The sequence below is a fragment of the Equus asinus genome, chromosome 17 (genome assembly GCF_041296235.1).
Source record: "Equus asinus isolate D_3611 breed Donkey chromosome 17, EquAss-T2T_v2, whole genome shotgun sequence".
NCBI classification, from domain to species: domain Eukaryota; kingdom Metazoa; phylum Chordata; class Mammalia; order Perissodactyla; family Equidae; genus Equus; species Equus asinus.
Window position 1 is genome coordinate 26,441,782 of NC_091806.1, and position 20,777 is coordinate 26,462,558.

The 20,777-nt window shown below is 37.2% G+C and overlaps 2 pseudogenes; both read left to right on the forward strand.

The window, feature by feature from the left end:
* The first annotated feature begins 767 nt into the window (after positions 1-767).
* On the forward strand, positions 768-1,696 carry LOC139040583 (olfactory receptor 4X2-like; annotated as a pseudogene).
* Positions 1,697-12,767: 11,071 nt separating this feature from the next.
* On the forward strand, positions 12,768-13,331 carry LOC106839937 (olfactory receptor 4C3D-like; annotated as a pseudogene).
* The last annotated feature ends 7,446 nt before the right edge of the window (positions 13,332-20,777 follow it).

The window sequence follows — 20,777 nt, forward strand, 5'->3', positions numbered from 1 at the left end:
GAAGGTACCAGTAAGGAGAAGAATTGTACATGAATTCACTGGGTCCTTGGAAATGGACAAGATCACCAAGTGACCAGGTATAGAAGAAGAGAATTATGAGGAGAAAGTAGAAATAGGGATGCTGACTGTCAAGATGCTGACGTCTGAAGACTCTCATTGGAAGTGGAGTTGTGAGGAAGCTATTCTATAAACAAAGAATGAAAAGGGAGTAAAAGGAAGTGTGATGAAGGAAAGCTGTAGGCAAAAGACAATTAAAAGCATACAAAGGGCGTCAGAGAGACATGTAACATGGAGACAGCAACACTATCCTTGCTGCCCAACATTAGCCAATAAGGTATTGGTCTCCTAATCATCCTCTCCCCGGTCTGCTTTCGTTATTCCAATCTGTATATACAAAGTGGTCATACTTTCCAATTGACTAACATTCTCAATGATTCCCCATTGTCTGTGGATAAACCGTGAAGTTCACCACAGCCCTTCATGATCTGATACTAGACTCTATCTCCAGCTCTATCTTTGTGATTCTCTGGTTTGCTTCAGCCACACATGGATGAATTTTTATAACTTTGTATGCTCTTGTGCCTCTTGGGAACACTCTTCTCTTCTTGTAAACATAATTAACCCCTACTCAGCTTTCAATATCCAGCTCAAACCTTCTCAGATGTGCAAGGGATTATTATATAATTCAACCACTTGATGAAGGAATCTTTTATTTTGTATCATTTCAGATCACTTCACCCAAGTTACTGCCTCCTGGTGGTGACCTCATGGCTAACACACACAATGTGACTGAATTCATTTTTCTGGGACTTTCTCCAATCAGGATGTACAGAAAGTTTCCTTTATGCTGTTTCTGTTCTTGGACACAGCAATTGTGCTTGGGAATCTCCTCATTGTGCTCACTGTCATGACCAGCAGAAGTCTTGGTTCCCCCTTGTACTTCTTCCTCAGCTACCTGTCCTTCGTGGAGATCTGCTCCTCGTCTACCACAGCCCCCAAACTCATCTTAGATTTGCTGGCTGAAAAAAAAGCCATATCTCTGTGGGGCTGCATGACACAGCTTTTTGTCATCCATTTCTTTGGTGGCACTGAGGTGTTCCTGCTCACTGTGATGGCCTATGACTGCTATGTGGCCATCTGCAGGCCCCTCAACTACACCACCATCATGAACCGGCAGGTGTGTGCTGTCCTAGTAGGAGCAGCATGGGTGGGGGGCTTTGTACATTCCTTTGCCCAAATCCTTCTCATCTTCCACTTGCCGTTCTGTGGCTCCAATGTGATCAACCACTATTTCTGTGACTTGCTTCCCCTGCTCAAACTTGCCTGCTCTAACACCTTCCTCATTGGTCTACTGATTGTTGCCAATGGGGGGACCATGGCTGTGATCAGCTTCATGGTCCTCTTAGCCTCCTATGTGGTCATCTTGCTCCACCTGAGGACTCAAAGTTCTGAGGGAAGGCACAAGGCCCTCTCCACCTGTGGGTCCCATATCACCGTGATCATCTTGTTCTTTGGGCCCTGCATCTTCATCTGTCTGAGGCCTTCAACCACCCTGTCTGTGGACAAAATGGTGGCCATATTCTATACAGTGATCACCCCACTCCTCAACCCTGTCATCTACTCCCTGAGAAATTCAGAAATGAGGAAGGCCATGAAGAAGCTGTGGATCAGGACAATGAAACTAGATGAGAAATAGAGACAGAGTCTTCGTATTGATCCTTGGGTTTAGAATGATGCTGAGTCCAAACTGAAGGGTAGAGTGAGATAAAGAATAGTTCACAGGACTTGTTAGATCTAGAGTTACTCTAACTGGCTCCCGTCTTAAACAACTTCGTTGTAATCACTGTAAAATATTTCCTACTATGGATAAACTATTACTTTAGCTATATTTTTGTTGGATGGTTAGGTTGTTTCTAATTTTTTACTACTATAAATAACACTGTGGTAAGGATTTGTGAATAGAAATTTTTAACTATACTTCTGATGTTTTTGAAAGCTCACTTGTTATAGTAAATTTACTGCAATAAAAACTATAACGAATTTTGAAGCAAATGCTAAATTCATTCTCAGAATGGTTGTAACAATTCTGCTTCCTAGTGAAAGTGCTCTTGACACAATAAACATTGACAATAGCATTTTATTGGAGAGAAGAAGAATTTACATAGTCTCAAAGCATCTCTCTACAACACACTAATTAATTGCAAAAGGAAAAATGTAACTTTATTTTGGAGAAATCTGAAAGGGACTCCATTAAACAATTATTCAAAGTCAGTATCATCAGTGTTGAAACCGGAGAGGAACACAATATCATTACTGTGGGATTCCTACCAGAAACACATAAACTTTGTCTAATCATTGAAAAACAGCAGGCAACCCCAACTGAAGAAATTCTGCATAATCACTAGCCTGCATCTTCAAAAGTATCAGGACAAAAAATGATTGAAGGCTTGTTCCAGATTAAAGTTAGATGATAACTAAATGTAACAGATGATCACTGGTTGGATCCCATACTAGGTGAAGGCCATTAGTGAGCAAAAGCTCTGTAAATGATATAATAGAATTGTACCAAAGATAATTTCCTGTATTTGATACTTGTGCTGTGTTTACATCAGAGAGTATCCTTGAATTTAGGAATTTCTCACTGAGGTATCTAGAGGTAAAAGGACATTATGTAGGCAACTTTCAAATGTTTCACAAAAAATTCTGTTTGTCTATCCGTTTATTTATGGAGAAAATAAATGAAGAAAATATGGAAAAATACTAATATTAGGGGGATTTGGATTAAATGCGTATGGGAATTCTCTGTACTACTACTGCAACTTTTTTGTAAATTATTTTAAAATATTTTAAAAATGTGATAGATGTCTTATTGTTGTTTAACTCGCAATTTTTTTGAGTAGGAATGTTTTAACATTTAATTACCTTTGGTCTTATACACAAAGTTTTCAATGTTTAAAAGCTTTTTATTTTTTCTCTAGTTTTATTGAGATATAATTTACATAACTACTGTATAAATTTAAGGTGTGCAGCATAGTTTTGACTTACATATATTGTGAAATAATTACCACAGTAAATTTAGTTTACATCTATCATCTCATATAGATACAACAAAAGAGAAAAAGAAAAAAAATTCTGTGTCATGAGAACTCTTAGGATCTACTCTCTTAGCAACTTTGAAATATATCACACAGCAATGTTAACTCTAATCTTCATGTTGTACATTACATCCTTAGTCCTTCTTTATCTTATAACTGGAAGTTTGCACCTTTCTACTACCTTCATCCAATTACATCCCCTGCCTCCAGTCTACCCACATTTGGTAACCACAAATCTGATCTCTTTTTCTATAAGCCTTGTTTTTAGATCACATATATAAGTGAGATTACACAAAGTATTTGTCTTTCCCTATCTGACTTAGTATAGTGTCCTCAAGTTCTATTCATGTTGTTGCAAATGGCAAGATTTCATTTTTTATGGCTGAATAATAACCCATTGTGTGCGTGTGTGTGACATATACACACACACAACTTCTTTATCCATTCGTCCGTTGATGGATACTTACATTGTTTCCATGTCTTAGCTATTGTAAATAATGCTGCTACAAACACAAGTGTGCAGATAAAAGGTTTATTCAGGTCTTTTGTTCATTTTTAAATTGGATTGCTTGGGTTTTTTTTTTTTTTTTTGCTATTGAATTATATGAGTTCTTTATAGATTTTTCACATTAACCCCTTATCAGGTATATGGTTTGCAAATATTTTTTCCCATGCCATAAGTTGTTTTTTCATTTTGTCGATCATTTCTTTCGCCTTGCGTAAGCTTTTTAGTTTTATGTTGTCCTATTTGTTTATTTTTGATTTGGTTCTTTTTGCTTTAGGTTTCAGATCCAAACAATCATTGTCAAGACCCATGTCAGGAACTTTTTTCTTGTGTTTTCTTCTAGGAGTTTTATTGACCCCAGTTGTACATTTACGTCTTTAATTCATTTTGAGTTAATTTTTGTGAATCACTTTAAGATAGGGGTCTGGTTTCATTCTTTTAATATTTTTATATACAGAAGCCTTTTTCATGTAGTTAATTACAATTATCTTCTTTTATGGCTTCTACAGTAGCCAGCACCACACTGTTTCCTATTATGGAAGCTTTATGAATGTTTTAATATCTGGAGGGCTAGTTTTTTCCTGTTGCTCTTCTTTTCCAAAGTTCTCCATATGAACTCTAAAATTATATTTACTTCTCTTCCAGCTTCATAGCCCCCAAAATAAACTGTTATTATTTTGATCGTGTTGTATTACATTTACAAATGTATTTACATAGAGTCAACATCTTAATGATGTGAATCTTCCCATCCAAAAGCATGGTTTGCCTTTCCATTTGCTGACATCTTCTTTTGTGTTTTCCTTAGAGTTTTAAAGTTTTCAAACTATCATTTCAAAATGTGTTCTTTTATTTCCCAACTTTATTGGGATATAATTGACAGATAACACTGTGTACGTCTAAGGTATACAACATGATGGTATGATAGAAGAATGTATTGCAAAATGATTACCACAATAGGGTTAGGTAACAACTCCATCTCCTTATATAATTACCTTTTTTTTGTGTGAGAACATTTGAGATCTCCTCTCTTATCAAGTTTCAAGTATATAATACGGTATTACTAACTATGTCACCATGCTATACATTAGATCCACAGAACTTATTCATTCTATAACTGAAGTTTGTATGCTTTAACCAACATTTCCGTATTTCTCTCTTTGCCTATCCCTTAACAATCACCAATTTGCTCTCCATTTCTATGAGTTCCAATAATTCACAGATTATTCTCTTGATGGCATCCCATGGTTTACATAGGTTCTTTTTTTTTTTTTACTCTTTTTCATTCTTTTTTCTTTGTTTTCCCCTGATTGGATCATTTTAAAGGTTCTGTCTTCTATTTCTTTGGCTTCTTTGTTGTGTTTGATTCATTCTGCTGTTGATGATCTCTATTGAATTTTGCATTTCATTCATTGTATTCTTCAGTTCCACAATTTCTTTGGTTCTTTTCCATAATATTTCTCTCTTTGTTAAAGTAATCACTTTGTGTGTATATTGTCTTCCTGGTTTGGTTTGTCTCTGTGTTGTTCTTTTATAGTAACTTACTGAGATTCCTTCAAATAGCTATTTTGAATTCTTTATTAGATAAAACACAAATCTCTGTGTCTTTGGGTTTGTTTCTAGAAAATTATTGTGCTCTTTTGGTATGGTCATGTTTTCTTGATTTTTCATGTTTCTTGAAGTCTTGTGTTGCTGTCTTAAAGTTTGACATAACATTCATTTCCTTGTGGCTTTACTGACTGAATTTGCAAGAGAAAACCTTCCATCAGCTCCACTAAGAATTTGAAGGCTTTCTCAGACATTTTCTATGGGGATCCCCGCCCCACACTTCTTGCTCCACTTATTTTTTTTCACTAGAATATTGTTTAATCATTATCCCCAGAGGTAGAATCATTTGATCTACTATCTGAATCAGATGCCTCCAGTTCTTGTTATTGCAGGAGCCTCTGATAGCAGACCTTGCCCCCTCCCACATTCAGTACTCTCTACTACTTGTAAAGGGACCACAAGGTGAATGGACAGCTAATTGTGCACATGTCACCCACAGCCAAGGCCCCATGCTCACCCTTTGCTGTGTGTACAGCCTCCCCATTTACATACAAGTACACATTACATGGTGGTCAGAGGTACATTTACAGTGGGTAGATGAGGCCTGGCCTGAGCTGCATCTTCAGGCAGGGTCTGTGCCTTGGTCCCAGTGTCCCAGGATCTGGGGCTCGTGAGACCACTCCACAGCCAACCCCCTTGTCTCAGTGTTTGATCTTTTGGATGGAGGGTTTGTGGTCTAAGATTGCAAGGATAAGCTTGTGTATGTACTTGGCCAGAAGTTGATCTCCTCCTGCTCCTTTAGGGCTTTCATGAGTTTTCATGCAAGATTTTGTCTATTTCTGCTGCCAGAGACTGGGCCTTGGTCTGTGTGGGGAAGAGATTCTTTGTTTCATAGAGGCTGAGGCTCAAGATCTGTCCATTCAAGTCATCATTCTTACTCACTGCTTAAGAATTCTTAAGCTTCTATGCTTTCTCTCAATTCTGCACAGCCAGACTGCATATTGACTGTCTCCCTTTTGCTTTGTGTAGCCCTGTGCTGAACGTCCAATTTTGTGGTTTCTTCTAGTCAGGCCTGCAGATTTGCGGAAATGTTCTGCATGTGCTTACTAGCTGTCTGGAAAAGTTTGCTCTCACCACCATCAGGAGTATGCAAGAGTTGGCCATGAGGCAGGGATGTGTGTCAGTGAGGCACTTGGAGTTCTTAGGGTGTCTTTGGTCACTATGTCATCATTTAGGGCCATCCACCAGTGAGATGTTCCCTAGTGACTTGTGGGTGGAGATCCCACTGGAATCTGTGGTGTGGTTTGGGGGATCCATATTGTTTTGATATATTCCCTTATGAGCCCTGGCTGCTCTTCTTCTAGTCGCTTATGCCCCCTCAGTCCTGCTGCTCTGGACTCAGGGCTCTTCGTAGGGTGAGAGAGAAAAGGGCCTCTTTGGCAGCTTCCTGCCCAGATAGAGAGGCTAGGTGCTCTTACTTTCCCCTTTTGGGCCAAGAAGGGCTCTCTTGGCACTGAGCTCTGCCATCTGGAGAAGGGGTTATGTAGGTAACATCAAACTATTCCTCTTACCTCCCCCAGTGTGTCCCATCTTGGATTTTTTTGCTCCAACCTTGTGCTGTAACTTCTGCACTGGACTCCTGGACTTCCAAAAAAAAAGCTCTCTCATCCATGAGTGATGGTTTAAATCAGAATTAAGTCAGATGTGGGAAATAATGAAAGCATGTTGAACAAATGAACATATTAATGAATTAGTGAATACATAAGCAAATGTCTCATACTGTTTGATATGATAATGCTCTTGTGGCTAAATTTATAAAGAGCCGTTATCTTTTACAGATTACTCTGAAACACTGATAAAATAAATTACATAGTGTCAGAGATTGTCTTCAAATTGATATGGGAGGCAAGGGAGGGTGTGAATAGGGGTATAAATGAAACAAGCTTGGCTATGAGTTGATAACTATTGAAGTAGAGCGATGGGTAAAAATAATTCATTATACGATGCTATCTACTTTTACATATGTTTAAATTCTCTATAATAAGATCACAAAAAGTATCTAGCAAGCGTTATACCTGGAATCTTTTCAAATAAGGCTCCATTTGGTCCATGCGCCCAATTGGGAATGATGTTACCTGGTCCAAATAGAGGATTGGCCAATCCTGAAGACTGTCATTGCATCTGGTTTGGAATGACTTTTTTAATGCAAAGTGTTCATCACAATGCCAGAGGACAGAGACTTAACAGGATTTACTGTAGGAAAATTGTGTGCCTATTTGCATGGAAATGTATATATGTGCAGCAAAAAACAAAAAGTAAAATCAGTCAGTTTCATATTTACATACTCCTTTCATTGAGCTAATATTTACATATGTGCCAGACACAGGCTATTCAGTTCCCCTGGAGTTTTTAACTCTCAGACTTGCCCAAGCTAAACCTCCAGCAATTCATTAATTATAGTTGAGATTTTCCTACCTTGGAAGTGATTCCTGTGGCAGTTTTCACACGTGAGTCTCTCTCCAGTAAACTGCAATTCCCTGTATTCACCTATCTTCTCTCCAATCTTAGGGACAGTGGTTTTCCCTGTGTCCTCCACTCTCTTACAGATCCAAGAGGAGTTGCTGACTTTTCAATCTGTTCAGGTTTGAACTTGTTGTTAGGGATAAAATGGCAACTTCCGAGCTCCTTACATATGAGAGGAACTGGAAACCCTGTGCTAAGTGTTTTGATGGAATTAATCCCTTTACTTCTTACAACAACAATCATGAAGTAGGCATAATCATCAGGAGAAGTGTGGTAAGGGCTGGGTGAGGATGGTTGTGTTAAAAAAAACTCTTTAGTTCCATTTGATGGATAACAAACACAAATGTGAATGTTGATCTTGACTATGAGAATAATAGCAATGAAATAGCAATTGATGTCTTGAAAACACAATATTCTCAGAAGGGACTATGAACTCCTTCTTGGAGGGTGAAAGTGTCTTCAGTGAAGGCAGAAAAGGAAGATAAGCTAGAGGTCCTATGGCTCCCAAGAACGGTTTGCTTTCATGAAAGCATTTTTTTCCTTATCAGCTCTTGAAAAATACTTGATACAAAAAATATATTATATATTTTACATGTGTTATTTATAGTTATTTAGTGGCCATCCATGAACTTTATATCCAACCCAAGAACTAAAACATTCCCAATAATATTTATCTATGCACTACTCTATTCCATTCCTCTGCTTCCCACAAGTGATAATTAACGTATGGAAGTTTGATTTAAAATTTCCTTACTTTATGAAAATGTTTTAACATATGTATATATGTGCCTAAACAAAATTTGGTGTTATACTTCTTCCTGATTTTATGAAAATGGTATCATAGATATATAATCTTCTGGGCTTACTTTTTCACTCAACATATTTGAAAGATTCATCCATGTTGTTGCATGTTTCACTATTTTTACTATTATGCACTATTCCATTGGGTGACTATACCATTATTTATTTTATTATTCTCCTGTTAATGTCCCTTGGTTTTTTCCGTATTTTTCCCATATATAAGAGTGCTGTTGTGAGCATTCATATATATGTGGAAAAGTATTCCTGGGAAAGACAGCTAGGCATGGAATTACTGTGTCAAAGGGTATGCAAATGTTCTTTACAAAAAAAACAAGCCAACTGACTTTTGAAAGCAGTTGTACTAACATTCACCCCAATTAGCAATGTATAAGAGATTCTGTTGATGTATGTCCTTGCCAACATGTGGTAGTACCAACACTTCTTAATGTTTTTGCTAGTCTAGAGGGTATATAGTATGCAATTCTCTGATTACTAACGAAGTTGGGCATGTTTTCATTTGTTTCTTCTCATACGTGCTTCCTTTTCTGTGAATTGCCCATTATATCTTTTGAGAATTGCCCATTATTCTATCAAGTGGTTTGAATTAAAAAAATAGATTTCTGAAAGTTTTGTGTATATTAGGACTAAACCATTGTCAGATATATTCAGTTACAAGATGAGCATGCAGCTTGTCTTTTCACTTTATGCTGTGTTAAACACTTTTTAGCAGTTAATATTTTAAAATTTTTCTGTTATTCTTAGTGTTTTTGTGACTTGTTTAAGAAACAATTTCTTGAGTCAAGATCAGGAAGATGCTAATTGATATTTCATTCCATATTGTTGCTTTTTTGTTTAAGTTCTTATTCCACTTAAAATTGCTTGTTGGGCATTGAGTGAGGGAAAGATTCAATTTTATTTTTTTTCTTATATGGACTACCAAATGTTCCATCATTGTTTATTGAGTAATCCTTTTCTCAACTAATACACAGTGCCACTGATGTCACATATCAAATTTCTATACTTGCACGAGTCTGTTTCTGGGCCAATCCTACACTGTATTAATTACTATGATTTGTAATTTCTTGATATCTGGTAGGTCAAGTTTCTCAAATTTGTTCATTTTTTTGTGCATATCTTTTCTGTTTTTAGTTCTTTCTTCTTTTAGACCATATTAAAAGTAAATTGTCAAATATCACAAAATAACTTATTGGGATTTTGTTTAGAATTGTATTGTATCTATAGACCAACTTTGGAAAAACTTACATCTTATGAGATTGAGTCATCATATTCACAAGTATGGGATAACTCTGAATTGGTTAGATGTTACTGGATGACAAAGTGCTTTGAAAAATCTGGAGGCATAGATTTCTGTGACTAATAAGTGATTTATTAAAGAAGTATTCCAGGGGAAACTGATAAGAGAGTGGAGGAAGTAGGACTGAGAGGGAGAGGAAGCTAAACAAGGGTGCAATTTCAGGTAAATTCCGGCAGAGAGTCACTTCAGATTGATTTAGCAGAACTCTGGAGTTTAAATTATGCCTGGAGTTTTGATTCAAAAGAAGAGAGTAGAGCTTTCATACTCCCACACCATTTAGACATTAGCTAAGGCCTTCTCTGGAGTTAGGTTGGGGCATAAATTCTCAGCCACTTTTGTCTGTCCTTTAACACAGGGAAAATTTACTCCAGCAGCCCAAGGGCAGCATGTGCTAGCTGTTGGCAGTGAAAGCACATAGAAGTCATGGGGTGGGAAAAAAGGACTAGAAAGAGATATGGACAGGGATACAGACAGACCTCAATATTCCTTTCCATGCTCTTCCTTTATTTTGGTGTACTTTGATGTTTTAAGTCAAGTTGATAAATTTCTGCTACCAACTCCTTTGATTAAATTTATTCTTAGGAATCTTATGGGGTTTTTCTGTTTGTTTTGGTAAATAGTCTCCTTAAAAATTGCATCTTTTAGGGTCCGGCCCTGTGGCCAAGTGCTTAAGTTCACGTGCTCTGCTTTGGTGGCCTGGGGTTTCGCTGGTTTGGATCCTGGGCATGGACATGGCACTGCTCATTAGGCCACATTGAGGTGGCTTCCCACATGCCAAAACTAGAAGGACTCACAGCTAAAATATACAACTATGTATCTTGGGGAGAAAAAGCAGGAAAAAATGCATCTTTTAAGTTGTGTCATATAGAAATGAAATGATTTTTTATTATTAATTGTCTAGCAGCCTATATCCTAAACTCTTGTTGCTAATAATTTTTCTGTAAACACTTTTGGGTTTCCTCATAGACAATGATATCATCTGTGAATATTGTCAGTGAATATTAGTTAGTTGTATCTTCCTCTATCTCTCTCTTTTTTTCTTTTTACATTTGTGGGTAGAAATTCTAGCACAATGTCAAATATGAGCAGTGAAGATAGGATTCTTGTGTTGTTCCTGGTTTTAAAGAGAATGTTTCTAAATTTCCCCATTAAGAATAATGTTTGATGTCAGTTTTGGGTAGATATACATTCTCAAGGTAAGAAAGTTCCTTCTATTCTTTTTTTTTTTTCTGAGGAAGATTAGCCCTGAGCTAACATCTGCCAATCCTCCTCTTTTTTCTGAAGGCTGGCCCGGAGCCAACATCTTCGCCCATCTTCCTTCAGTCCATATGTGGGATGCCTGCCACATCATGCCTTGCCACATGGTGCCATGTCCACACCCGGGATCCGGCGAACCCGAGGCTGCCAAAGCTGACCATGTGCACTTAACCGCTGTGCCACTGGGCTGGCCCAAGTTCCTTCTATTCTTAAAAGTTGAGGTTATCATTATTTTCCCATGGAAAAAAAAATGCCCAAACTAATAATTTTATGAGATTTGTAAACTCATTAGTAATGAAAAGTTGCATGTAAAAAAGTAATGATTTTTGTTATCTCCAAGCAGCTAGAGGCAGACATTTGGGGCTCTGGATTGGGAAAGAGTAGATCTGGCAGGTGGGATGAGGCCTGAGGGGAAGCAGGACCATGAGAGATGGAGCTAAGCTGGTCTAGAGTCTCCCTGGCATGTGATCTGGTTGGTGGCCACTGGGACAACTGGTGCTTGATATTAAAATTTAAGATTTCCTTTTTAATACTATACTTCCTTTATGATATCCTCAGGTCATAAAATTCAACCAAGTGTCCATATGCTGAAACGATGGAAGGGAGGTGCTGGAGGGGCACAGAGATGGTGATGAGGTGGTTAGATGAATATGCTTAGAGAAGAGTAGCACTGATGATAGTTACTAATAATGGTACTGATAGCAAATTCTTTCATAGCAATTACAACATGCCAGGCCTTGTTCTAAGCATTTCATATAAATTATCTTATTTGTCTTCATAATGACCTGATGAGGTAGGCACTATTTATTTTCCAGCTTCATTGAGATATTATTGATACATAACATACATAAGTTTAAGGTGTACAAAGTGATGATTTGATATAAATATATATTGTGAAGTGATTACCACAATAAGGTTAGTAAACACCTCTATGCTCTCAGATAATTGTCATTTGTGTGTGTGTGGTGATAACATTTAAGATCTACTCTCTCAACAACTTTTAAGGAGATGAGGAAACTGAGGCACAGGGAGTTAAAGATTAAGTAATTTACCCAAAGAAAAAAACTTGGAGCAGAAATTTGGAGGAGAGTGATTTCCTGCAGGCACCTAAGATAGAATGTTAAGCTATTTTATTGGGAGTATAACATAAAATGTGAGCCTGGAAGACTGGAAAACCTGGGGCCACAGGTTCAGTATTTGTGACAAGTTTGTCCACTTCTGTATATTTCCACACTCTGGCACTTGACCACACTCTCTAGACTTGGTAGCCTCTGAGACAGGATCTCAAAGGACTACAATGTATAAATTCCTGGTCTGGTGCCAACTTCTTCCAGCATTGAAAGGAGGGAGTTTATCCCAGTCTTTGCTGTGGCTCCAGATTCATGGATAGTTCACAAAACATCACGGAATTTTTCATGCTGGGACTCTCACAAAACCCTGAGGTGCAGAGAGTTTTATTTTTATCCTTTTGGTTGTTTACCTGGTCTCTGTTGGTGGAAACTTACTTATCATTGTCACCATCATCTTTAGCCCCACGTTGGGCTTGCCTATGTACTTCTTCCTCTCATATTTGTCCTTTATTGATACTTGCTATTCCTCCTGTAAGGACCCTGAAACTCATTGGTTATTCCTTGTATGAAGGGGGAGCCATCTCTTTTGAATGTGCCTGGCTCAATTCTTTGTTGCACATTTATTGGGAGAAACTGAGATCATTCTGCCCACAGTGATGGCCTATGACCACTATGTGGCCATCTGCAAGCCCCTGCACTACACAAACATCATGACTAGGCATCTCTGTGCCCTGTTAATGGCTGTAGCTTGGCTGGGAGCCTTCCTGCATTCATTGGTTCAGCTCCTCTTGGTCTTTCAGTTGCCCTTCTGTGGGCCCAATGTGATCAATCACTTTGTCTCTGACTTGTACCCCTTGCTGGAAAATGCCTGTACCAACACATATGTCATTGGTCTCCTGGTGGTTGGCAATAGTGGTGTGATCTGCCTGTTGAACTCTCTCATGCAGGCTGCCTCCTAACTTGTTATCCTTAAGTTCTTGAGGTCTCACAGTGCAGAGAGGAGACATAAAGCCCTCTCCACCTGTGGAGCCCACTTCACTGTTGTTTTCCTGTTCTTTGTGCTCTGTGTATTTATTTACACATGGCCATCATGTACTTTGTCAATAGACAAAATAGTGGCTGTGTTTTATTGTATTTTTACATCCATGTTAAACTCTTTGATTTATACCCTGAGAAATGCAGAAGTAAGCAACATCATGAGGAATCTTTGGAAAAAATAAGCAATTGTGGATGGAAGATACAGGCTCAGTAGAGAAAGAAATAACCAATCATTCTTAATAAGAATTCATATTGTCATAGTAGCTGAGAGATCACCAAAAATTTTCAGAGTAAAATTGATTTGAATGTTTGACATTATGTCTAATCTATCCTCTGGCCTATCTTACTCACCAGACAAGTGATTGTACACCAGTTTAATTTCTTCTTAACAGTTTACACTAAATTACAGAACATGGAAACATCACCTCTCTCTCTGTCACCTTTGTCTGAGATGGAGTCTTCATCAGTGTTGGGTACTGAGAGCCTATGATAAGCAGAATCCCCTTATTGAAATGTTACTAACCTAGTCTTCCAACTCGGCATGCCAAAGTATTGATCAGAGTAGTTATTGATGGTTCACCTATATCTGATTTCTATGTACAATAATAATATCAGAAAGAATCTGTAGCTTGGGACTTTGAGAATAAAGAAAATACAATTAGGAATGACTGAACTAAAATCTTGGAAGTTTCGTTAAAGCACTTGCATAACAGTGATTTAATATCTACTGATTTTCCTCTGCATGTTTTATTTTGTTTGTATTTCCTGCCTGTAAGCTTCCTATTATCAATGTCTTTATTGTCAATTTCTGGTATGCACTTATCCAGATTTATTTAACCTCCAGAGTCATTATCAAGTATGTCATCAAGGAGGATTTGATTCTCTCTAATCCACTCAATAAAATGCTGGCTTTTGGTTACTTGTTACCATGAGATGGTTTGCTTTCCATTTGTTTGTCTCATTATAACTGGGACCTTTTGAGTTCTCTGGTCAGCTGTCCCAGGTATTCTGATTCAGGACTGCATTTTGTTGATAATTTTCTTGTGAAAGGAAATTTTTAAAATGTTTCTTTGGAAGGAAGAATAATATGGACACAGATGAAAAATCTCATTAGATATAATAACATTTCTGTGTAATACTATTAAATGTTTTTCCCGGTTTCAGTAGCTCATACATTTACTGATTCACATCTAAGGCGAGTAAGTTATGCGTCGCTCCATGATTTCATGTTCCATGGTATACAGATTCTATTCATCCATTTAAAAAAGATAACATTTATCTGTATTTTTTGTCATAGAAAGTGTTTACAACACAAGATGGAATTTAAAAATCAGATAATGAAACCACATGTGGCCGAGTGCTGTAAGTTTTTGTTCCTTATTTCTGCTTGTGTAGGTATGGATAGTTATGTGTTTGCAAGTAGATTTATCAAAATGCCCACAGTACTTGACTTTGTGGTTGGATTCTATTTTACTTTGAAGCTTTATTTATACTTTTAAGTGTTTGTTTTTCATTTACAATAATCACACATGGTTTTTCCAAAGGGCATGTTAAAAACAGAATATACTAGAACTCATAAATAAGCTGATTTCTTGATGAAAAACAAACAACCAGACACTGTCCTAGATTCTGGAGGCACAGCACTGCACAGAATCATACTAAATCCTGTCCTCAAGGAATAAATTAGTTTCTGGAAATTCTTCTGGATGAGAGATGTCTTGAGAGGAATTTTTGTCTGAGTACCCAAAGTTTATATTTTATTGTGCTCTCTTTTTATATCAGGTAAAAACCAAAGGGTTATCATAAAGCTAATTTTATGAAAATAGTGGGATAGAGTAGAGAAAAACAAGTAGGTAGGTTTTCTGGGGTTTTTTTTTTTTTTTTGGAGTATGTAAGCATGAGAGATTTTTTAAGGTTTATGGATTTTAATAGTGTTCTCCTCAATGAGAGACAGGAGGTACCACCTCAGCTCCCATTATGTTCTGTAGAATTAGTGAGTTGAGAAGATGTACCTATATGCTTGTTCCTTATCCAGTAGGGATTCTCTACCCTAGTCCTTCTTGTGCTTTTCTTTTGTCTCAGGCCCCCAAATTTTGGAGTCATCATTGAGTCTGCTCCTTCTCTCTCTCTTGTATGATAGCTAACCTCTGAGCAAATCTTCTTAACTCAACTTCAGAGTATACCTTATTTTGAGGAGTTCTAGTTCCAGAAAAGATGGAGTAAGCACTGTTCATGCTTTCTGCCCTGCAGACATGAACCTATAAACCCTAGAGGGACCTCGTGGAGAGGTTATTTGTTTATGCCCCTGCTTTGTTTGGAGCAGGCTACTGCCCCTTTTAGAATATAAGCTCCATAGTGCCTGGGAACAAGTCTGCCTCACCACTGTGGTATTCCTGCCATTTAGCAAAGTGCTTTCATTTATTAGGTGGGGCCTGAAAAATTATTTACCCAACGGTTGAAATGGTTGAAGTGTATTTCTAATTCAGGTCATTCTGATTCTAGATTTCTTGATCCTTTAGCACACTATACAGTAGAGGTATGGATAAAAGACAGTGGTACTTTTCTCTCAGCTTTATGAGAGAAGATGAAAGGGACAATGTATGTGAAAGGGCCCAGGACCCATGCCTAGAACACAGAAGATGCTTAATACATCTGCTGACTTTTATTGTTGTTCACTCAGTGATTTCCCTCAAGTTGCTGACCTTCCAAGATCAATTCCTGACATATCCTAACTCCCTTTTCTCTGGACAATTTGTGGACTCTGTCTAGACACTAGAAAGACACTGGGCATAGGAGGCAGAATAGAAGTCACTTCCTTGTGAGATTGTGAGATTGAAACTGTATTCAAAGGGACTAATTAAATAATGGCATCAACATTCTTCTAACCTCACTGTGAATGAGGCAAAAGCTAATTCCCACACTACTTCAGCAAGTGATCCTGTAAGGGGAGAATTAGCCTCCCGCAGAAAGGCAGAAAACACATAGCACTGATAATTCCTATATTGTCCGTCCCACCTTATAAATAACCCTTCCCAGAGGAAGAAAAAAGATGTTCTCTGAGACTGTGCTAATGGGTATTCTTAGCAGGAAGCAGAGCTAATAAGCCAGCTACCCCTTCTGTGAGGCCTTCTTCCCTAATATCAGGGGCAGTGCTTTTCTTGTCAAAGGCAGAAAAAATAGATAATGCAAGATAGTGGTTAAATTGGAGAGGGCACAAGCTGGAGTGACAAGCAACCTGAGTTCCAGCCTCACCACTGCCATGAATTACCCGTGTGACTTTGAACCAGCTTCACATAATCTTGATGAGTCTTAAATCCACCATCTTTAAAGTAGATTTGATTGGAAAAGATGATTTTAGGTGTCATAGGCTTCTTCATCAAATAAAAGAGCAATGGATAATGGAAGAAATTTCAGTTGTTTATAAATGAGTGACTCTCTTTCTGAGTTTTCATCTAGTACTTTTCTAAGAAACTTTCAGCTCAGACGAGTTTCTGTAATCAATGGAAATTACCTAGTCTGTGCTTTGTCTCAATTTAAAAAACAACTCAAATCTTATCCAGGAGTTTAATCATGTGAAACAGCGAAATTTGTGATGCTATGCTTGGAGCTGGCCTAGATGACACTTTAAGAACCCTTCCAGGTCTACCATTCCATGATGTTAGGATGTAAAAACAAAACGAGACAAAGCACCTATGGCCTGCTGGTGTCTTCAGATCCAGTCAATGTATGCTTTCTATAATATATTTTTAAAAATTAAATGAAATAAAAATTCAATGGAATAATTTCACTAAAATTCCCATTACTTTCCAGAGAATAAATTCTCATGGATTACTCAAACAGGAGAGTTCTTTTCTTTGCTAATTTTTAAAAATAATTTATATTGCACTCATACAAATTTGAATCACAGAGATGAATCAGCTTTTTGTTTGGGGACATGTGAATTCCTTATTTGAGTAAATTGTGTACTATTCTTACTGATTGTATTTACTCTCATATTCTGCATGGGGATCAGTACTAGGACACTTTTCATATTTATAATAAAATTATACCCATATCAATACCTGCTTAATCTTGGATGCATACACTTTGATTGTTAGCTCCTTAAGCCACATGAAGAATTTATTGCCCATAGTGTTGATGATAGTGACATCAGAGATATCATTTATTGAATGTTTATCACATCCAAGCTCTGTACAAACACTTGACATGCACTGTTTTCCTTTGCTCCTCTCTGCAACCTCAGGGTAGAGCAGTATTATTATTTTTATTGTATAGAAAAGAAGATTGAGGCTTTGAGAAGCTGTCCATGATTACCAACCAATAAATGGCAGAAGAAAGATTCAAAGTCAGTTGAGTTTAAGTGACAGTATAGTACAGCAAAGCTCAGCGACTCTCTAGTGAGACTTCCCGGATGCAAAACCTAGCTCTGCCACTTATTAGCTGAATATGCTTCTGTAAGTTGCTAAATGTATGTCTCATTTTCTTCTTCTGCAAAATGAGGATAAAAACAGTAATCTACCTCATGGGGATGATGTAAGGATTGAATGACCTGTTGTATGTAAAGCAGTTAGGATAATACTTGGCAAAGACTGAGTGCTACATAGGTGTTTGCTGTTATAACTGCTGTCTGTGCTCTTGGCCATAATATTCTACCCTGAAAAGGTCTCTATCAGACTTGTCACTTGCAAAAGCTATACTTGCCTTTTTGCGATAAAGCTTGAAGAGAGAAAAAGGGGGAAGCTTCCTAATCAACACAGGAGTCTTCTCTCCCGTGTTTCTTATATCTGGATGTCTCTTCTTCCTCTGATACCTAATGATTCTCCCTTAATTCTTATACTGAGTGTCAGATCTTCAGCAAGTTGAAGATGTAGCTACTTTAAGAAGGTCTGTGTTTCCAGGAAAATAATAGGTTAATAGTAAGTGGGGTTAGAGACAGTTTTTTGTTTAACCTAAACTAAGATAGACACAGGCATTTCCTTAATATTCTTAGGATAATAAAGGTGAGTAGGAATATTGTACTAGATGAGATTGTAATTTATAGCTGGTTAAGATAGCGCATCTGTTTTCCCTGCCCGCGTAGTTTCCTTATGTTGTGAATAGGCAGATCATCATTTAGTGGAATATTTCACTGATGCTCACCAAACTTAATTTCTTTTCAACTTTGACTTTTCCTTGTACACTGCAGAGGAACTATTAACCTTTACCTGGAAGGTTTTCACCAAGACCAGGTAAAGAAAAACCCAGAAATATGTAAAATTCATAAAGCAAAGAGGAAGAGAATTTTAAATTGGCTTTGTAGACATGATGCTGTCCACAGCATGGGCATGGAGTGGGAGTAAATGAGCAAGGAGGGAAATGGAGAAGTTGGGCAAGTCTCCAGCTGCAACCAAGTCAATTTCTTCCAATCCTGCTTCAGTTTGTTTTACATCAATTTGTGTTACTACTGGAAACACTCATAGAAAGTGTAGCAAACCTCATTGCAAAGTCCAAGAAGAAAGATTTAATTTAAGTATATGGACTACATATGCAGAAATTTCAGGAGATCCTAAATAGTCATGGTTTTCTCAAGTGTCGCTGTGTCTATATGGAACCATGCTGAAAACTGTCAGAGATGTACTCCAGTTGAATTAGAAAATCAATGCCTAATGTTAAATTTCAGTAGTAACAAAAGAAATTAAAATGTAGATTATTAGATTATTATTTTCTTGTAATAACTTACATGTCTATTGTCCAGTGATGCTACAGTTAACAGGCAGACATTTGCTCACATTTTGTGGTTAATAGAATGAATTGGTATGAGATTTTTGGAACAGAAAGGGTTAAGATGAACAAAGAGAAGTGGGTGTAACTAAAGGAAACTTTGCAACATTTTTTCACCCTGGAGTTAATTTTGTCACAATTATGTTTCTCTTTTGACTTTATAGGCAATACTGTACCTGCAATCTCAGTGTTCTTGAAATCTCTGGAAATACCACACAATATCACAGAATTTTTCATGCTGGGACTCTCACAGAACCCAGAGGTACAGAAAGCTAATATCAGTACCCATCTTCCTCCATTTTATATGTGGGACGCCTGCTTGATAAGCGGTGCATAGGTCCACACCCGGGCAAACCCAGGGCCACCAAAGCAGAATGTGCAAACTTAACCACTGTGCCACTTGGCTGGCCACTGGTATGTTTGATCATCTATGTGGTTATAGTTTGTGGCAACAGGCTCATTGTTGTCACCGTCACCTCCAGTCCCACTCTGGTTTCTCCCATGTATTTTTTTCCTAGCCATCATGTCCTTTGTTGACAACTGTTATTCTTCTTCTATGGCCCCTAAACTCATTGTTGATCTGGTTCTAGTGACAGATCAACCTGAGTTTCAGTCTTATTTTCCATGTTTGTTTATGGCATGAATTTGAGTATGTGATAAAAACTCTATAACCCTCTGATTCTTGTCTTCAAAATAAAGATGAAGATAATACACGTCTAAAGTGTTATTGTGAGCTTTAAATTACATAATCTATGTAAGGTTCCTAATCCAGTTTCTGGTACATACATGCGCAAAAGGTTTTACTTGCTATTGTTATATATATATATATATACCTCAACCTTTTCCTAACCTTCCACAAAGAGCTTGTTTTCTTTTGCTTTTCTATCTCCATTAAGTTTGAAATATACACTGTGCTTAGAGCAGAATGACATTTTTTGGCCAGTGATGCAAAGTGATATCTCTTTGTATTTTTCTTAGCTCTGTTTCAAATTCCAAAAGATACTAGTGTTCTGGAATCTGAAATTACATCCGCGTTCATTCCATTTGTTTACCGGTGTTACAAACTCTAACCATGTCCCTGCCGAGGCTTCACCCTTTAACCATGTAGCTGCCAGAATTTATAATGAACTTATCCTTTGTTTGAAAAATAAACTGTAATTCATCATGTTGCAACATATCTATGTTTTACACTAAGGAGAAAATATAGAAATTAATATGAAAATCAATTTCTCTATTATAACTCTTCAAAAATTAGTCTCCAAAAACCAATACATTCAGAAGATCATCCAGATATAATTAATATTTTACCTCCAAACTTGTATGTCTAACAAAAAAAAGTTACAGAGTTCTTGCTCAAAATAAATGTCTTCTTTCACTTTGTCACATTTTGATAGTCTAATTAATAATAGCTGGATATAACTGAGACCTTGAATTCTACACCTATTTATTTCTGCTGTTAGATATAAAAGTGAGCCATTTTTCCAATCAACTAAAAAATATGAAATCATGGTGAGGCTCACTAAAGAATAGCCTATCTTTTGCCAGCTTGCCATAATTTTATCACGAGACATTCTAGAAAAGCATACTTACTTTAGTTGAAATTTGAAAAGCACCTTTATTTTTAGTACAATTAAAATATCAAATAGCATAAAGATCTGATCCTAGTGTGGCCTTATTTCTTGTTGTCCAAATCTTGATTCACAATGGCGCAAACAACATGTGATTGCTACTTATTTTTGAAAAATTTCAACCTGGTAGAATAAACACATGAGTAAATATCATCAATTTCCTATATGATTTAAAAATTATTACTTATCTTGCTTACAAAGGTAATGGTGTCTCCATTTTGGAGACTATGTAAAATATTT